Source organism: Otolemur garnettii, unplaced genomic scaffold, assembly GCF_000181295.1.
Source record: "Otolemur garnettii isolate 467f Iridium unplaced genomic scaffold, OtoGar3 scaffold00015, whole genome shotgun sequence".
NCBI classification, from domain to species: Eukaryota; Metazoa; Chordata; class Mammalia; order Primates; family Galagidae; genus Otolemur; species Otolemur garnettii.
The window spans coordinates 30367405-30372993 of NW_003852410.1; positions in this window are offsets into that span (position 1 = coordinate 30367405).

Here is a 5589-nt window from a genome sequence, read left to right on the forward strand (position 1 = left end):
GCTATAGGCGCCGAGCCATATTATGAAATTTTTAAAAATTTAAAAATCAAAACAAAAAAATAAAATTAGTATAATAACATATAGGACAACAAATCACATTCTTCTTGGAAAATAAAAGAATAGTTACACATAAATATGCATTAACATTTCTATTGTCATGTATAATAAGATCATTATTTTATGGCAGGTATGTTTTGGAACATTTATCAAGAATATGTCGAGTTCTAAAGCAGTCTGGTGGAAATGCTTTGCTTGTTGGACTTGGAGGGAGTGGTCGTCAGTCTTTAACTCGTCTGGCTACGTCCATGGCAAAAATGCAGATTTTCCAACCAGAAATTTCTAAGAGCTATGGTATAAATGAGTGGAGAGAGGATTTAAAGGTAAAGTTATGAAGAAACTTAGTATCCAAAATGGCAATAGTACATTCTTTTGCTTGTAAATAGAGAGCCAGCCTATGTAGCTGTTACTGAAGACCTGGGTGGTGAAGATAATAATACTATCCATAGAGCACCTACTGTGTATTCTGAGCTCTGTCTTGAGTGCTTCACCTACATGATTTCACTGTATAGGCACAATAATGCAATGCAGCAAGTGGGTTATTTCTTTGCTTTACTGAAGCTGAGGGAGATGTGATGCAACAACAGAGCAAGGCTTTCTAACTCAAGCTAATCCACTACGACTATACTATTCCACTGCTGCTGCTTAAAAAAAAACATTAATACATGATGTTTGTAATATTTATGGGGTACATTTGATATTTTGATACATGCATAGAAGGTGTAATGATTGAGTCAGAATATTTAGGATATCCATCACCTAGAACATTTATCATTCCTTTGTGTTGGGAACATTTCAAAGCTTCTCTTCTAGCTATTTTGAAATACACAATATATTGTTGTTAACTGTAGTTACCCTATTGTGCTATCAAATACTGGAACTTATTCCTTCTAACTGTATGTTTGTACCCATTAACCTACCCTTTTTCAACTCCCTCCCCTTCCCCCTTTTCCAGCCTCTGGTAACTGTCATTCTACTCTCTCCCTCCATAAGATCAACTTTTTTATTATAGCACTCATGTATGAGTGAGAGCATTCTATATTTGTCTTTCTATGCCTGGTTTGTACTTCTGACTATGTCTGTATTCTAGTTCAGAAAGGACTTTTTCAGATTGATTTAGAGTATACTGTTAAATCTGAACCTCGTGATGATGCACAGTAATGTTATGAATATTGCCTTAATAGTCATCTTAATGATTACTTAAAAGCTCTGTTGCTGTCCTAGTAACCAACAGAATCATGGAGTGCATACTTAGGGTCACATCCTCATGTGCCTGGCAGCGTGCAGTCTACAACAAAGATATGATCCAAAAAAGAAGAGAGTTATTGGTGGACTTCTTTGACTTTAACTGACCTTTATATACTAAATTTCCATGTTCTGAAAGTTAGCATAGAGAAAAGGGTTTTTCTTGACTACTTGCAGATGGAAATGGTAGAATCCAAGTTCTAATATCAAGAAGTCTACATAGACATGAAAGGAAAAATTATATTTACATTGTTTCTTTCCTTCTCTTTTCTTTTTTATTTTTCTTCTTTTTCTTTTTTCTTTTCTTCCTTTCCCTTCCCTCCCCTCCTCTCTCCCTCTTTCTTTCCCTCCCTCCCTCCTTCATTTCTTCCTTCCTTCCTTTCTTTTTTGACAAGGTCTTACTCTGTTGTCTGGGCTAGAGTACAGTGGTGCTATCATTGCTCACTACAATCTCCAAACTGTGGGCTCAAGTAATCCTTGGGACTAAAGGCACGCACCGCCATGCCTGGTTAATTTTTTTTAATTTAATTTAGTTTAGTTTTTTTGTTTATTTGTTTGTGTGTTTGTTTGTTTATTTATAGAGATGGGATCTTGCCTTGTCCAAACTGGCTTCAAATCCTGGCCTCAAGCAATATTCCTGCCTTAGCATCCCAAAGTGCTATGATTACAAGTATGAGCTTGACCATACCTGACCTACATTATTTCTTTTTATGCTCATATTTTTGAGGAAAGCTTGTGATGTGTAAACTACCAAATGAACTAATAAACTTAGAAGGCAGCATATTTAGTTACTACCTCATGATAGCAATGTAAGGTAGCGGTAGACTCAATCAAGTCACAGAGACAGATGTAGAGCAATAGCTAAAGTTTATTTGGTGCCCTAGTGAAGGCAGGCTGAGACTCAATAGGCATCAGCCCTGAAGAGCAAGAGTGCTCATCTTTTAAACTTGCAGGGGTCCTCAGACTTTTTAAACAGGGGACCAGTTCACTGTCCCTCAGACAGTTGGCAGGCTGGACTGTGGGTCTGGGATGAGTTGGCTGCTAAGCAGGACAGGCAGCAGCGGCAAATCACCCAGTGGGCCAGATAAATGTCCTCGGCGGGCCGCATGTGGCCGGTGGGCTGTAGTTTGAGGACACCTGTAAGGTTTTAGGTAGGGTAGGAGGAGGAGAGGGTTACTGTGGTATGCTAGTGACTATTGCCAAATATGATTTCAGCTTGCTTCCTGCTGAGAACCTTGAAGCCATTGTATTTGCTGGTTCCTTTTCTTCTGGTGAGGTCCCAGAAGGGAGATTTCAGCAGAGGTCACTGAATAGCCAAGATGGAGTGCCTTATGCTGAAAATGGAATGGCTTGTGCTTGCTGTTTTTGGAGTTCCTCTGGCCAACCTATCAAGCAAGAACATGGACTTTTGAAATCATACAGATTCTGTCTTAATATCTGCTTTGCGTGATTTGTTCATAAGTTATCATGGGTGTGTTACCAAATCTTTCTATGCTTTAGTTTCTAGAAACTTACCTACTTCTTCTAGGTTATCCAATTTGTTGGCACATGATTGTTCATAGTATTCTCCCATAATCCTTTTCATTTCTGTAGTATTGGTTGTGCCACCAGAGAAAGTGCTACTTTTTTCTTCTGAATTTCTGATTTTAGTAATTTGAGTCTTCTTTCATTTTTTTCTTAGTTAATAAAGCTAAAGTTTTGTCCATGATATTGATCTTTTCTAAAAAAAAAAAAAAAAAAGAACCTAAGTTTCATTGGTTTTCTGTTCTCTATTTTGTTTATCTCTGCCCTAATCTTTATAATTTACTTCCTTCTGCTAGTTCTTGGTTTGGTTTATTCTGCTTTTCTAGTTTAAGGTGTCAAGTTAAGTTATTAATTTGAGATCTTTCTTCTTTCTAGTGTGTTTATAGCTATCACTTCCCTTGTGGCGCTGCTTTTACTGCATCCCATAAGTTGTTGTGTGTTGCAGTTTTATTTGTCTAAACATATTTTCTAATTTCCCTTGTGATTTCTTCTTTGACCCACTGGTTGTTTACAAGTGTGTTGTTTAATGTATTCATGCATTTTCTAGTACTTCTGCTATTGACTTCTAGTTTTGTTCCATTTTGATCAGAAAAAATTATTTTCTATGGTTTTAATCTTTGAACATTTATTAAGACTTGTTTTGTGGCATAACATGTAGTCCATCCTAGAGAATGTTTCATGTGCACGTGAGAAGAACATGTATGCCACCGTTGCATATATGTTCTGTATATATCTATTAGGTATAATTGTCTACAATGTTGTTCAAGTCTTCTATTTCTTTATTGATCTTGTGTCTGGTTCTATCCCTTATTGAAAATGGATTATTGAAGTTTCTTATTATTACAGTCATCCTCCCTTATCTGTGGTTTTGCTTTCTGCAGTTTTACTAACCCATAGTAAACCATGGTCCAAAAATAGGTGAGTGTAGTACAGTAAGATTTTTTTTTTTTGAGACAGAGCCTCAAGCTGTCCCTCTAGGTAGAGTGCTGTGGCATCACAGCTCACAGCAACCTCCAACTCCTGGGCTCAAGCGAGTCTCCTGCCTCAGCCTCCCAAGTAGCTAGGCACACAGGCACCTGCCACAATGCCCGGCTGTTTTTTGGTTGCAGCCGTCATTGTTGTTTGGCAGGTCCAGGCTGGATTCGAACCCACCACCTTAGGTGTATGTGGCTGGCGCCTTAGCCTCTTGAGCCACAGTCACTGAGCCTACGGTAAGATATTTTGAGAGAGGCACCACCATATTCACATAACTTCTTTACAGTATATTTTTATAATTGTCTAAGTTTATTATTTATTGCTGATGCCTCACTATGCCTAATTTATAAATTAAGCTTTATCATATGTATATATAAGAAAAAACATAGTATATAAAGAGTTTGGTACTATCTGTAGTTTCAGGTATCCACTGGGGTCTTAGAATGTATCCCCCATGGATAAGGGAGGAAGCTACTTTATTTTATTGCTATTCATTTTTTCAATTCTGCCAAAGTGTGCTTCATATATTTATGAGATGTGTGGTTTGGTACATAAATATTCTTACAGTTGACCCTTGAACAATGCAGGGGTTTTGTTACCAACTCCCCATGCAGTTAAAACCCGATGTGTAACTTTTGACTTCTCCAAAACTTTACTACTAATAGCCTACTGTTGACCAGAAGCCTTACTGATAACAGCCAGTTAACACATATTTTATATGTTACATGTAATGTATGTTATGTTCTTGTGAAAAGAAAATAAGAAAGTCATAAAGGAAAGAAAATATATTTATTGTTCATTAAGTGGATATAGCACTTCGTAAAGGTCTTCATTGTCATCTTCACACTGAGTAGGCTGAAGAGGTAGAGGAAAAGATGTTAGCCTTGCTGTGTCGGGGATGCCAGGGGCAGAAAAAGATCTACACATTAGAGGACCCGCATAGTTTAAACCTGTGTTGTTGGCTCGGCGCCTATAGCTCAACCGGCTAAGGCGCCAGCCACGTACACCTAAGGTGGCGGGTTTGAATCCCCAGCCCGGACCCGCCAAACAACAATGACGGCTGCAACCAAAAAATAGCCGGGCGTTGTGGCGGGCGCCTGTGGTCCCAGCTACTTGGGAGGCGGAGGCAGGAGACTCGCTTGAGCCCAGGAGTTGGAGGTTGCTGTGAGCTGTAATGCCACGGCACTCTACCCAGGGGGACAGCTTGAGGCTCTGTCTCAAAAAAAAAAAAAAAAAAAAAAAAACCTGTGTTGTTCATAGGTCAGCTGTAATTGTTGTATCTTCCTGGTGTGTTGGCCCCTTCATCATTATATAATGTGCTTTGTATTGGTTAATTGTATTGTATTAATATCCTTGTATTGGTTGTTGACTTAAAGTCTATTTTATCTAGTATTAGTATTGCCTTCCTGCTCAGTTACAGTTACCATTTGCTTGGAATATCTTTTTCCATCCTTATTCTTTCAACCTACATGTGTAGGCAACGTAATTTTGGATCCTGTTTTTATCCATTCAGCCACTCTATACCTTTTAATTGAAGAGTTTAATTCATTTACACTTAAAGTAATTACTAATAGGGAAGGATTTGTTATTGCCATTTTGATACTTGTTTTCTCTGTGTTTTGTTGCTTCTTTTGTTCCTCTTGCTTTTTTTAAATACAAGGTCTTGCTGTGTCACTTAGGCTAGAGTGCAGTGGTGTCATCATGGCCCACAGCAACCTACGACTCCTAGACTCAAGCAATCCTCCTGCTTCAGCCTCTCTAGTAGCTGGGACTATAGGCACATGCCAC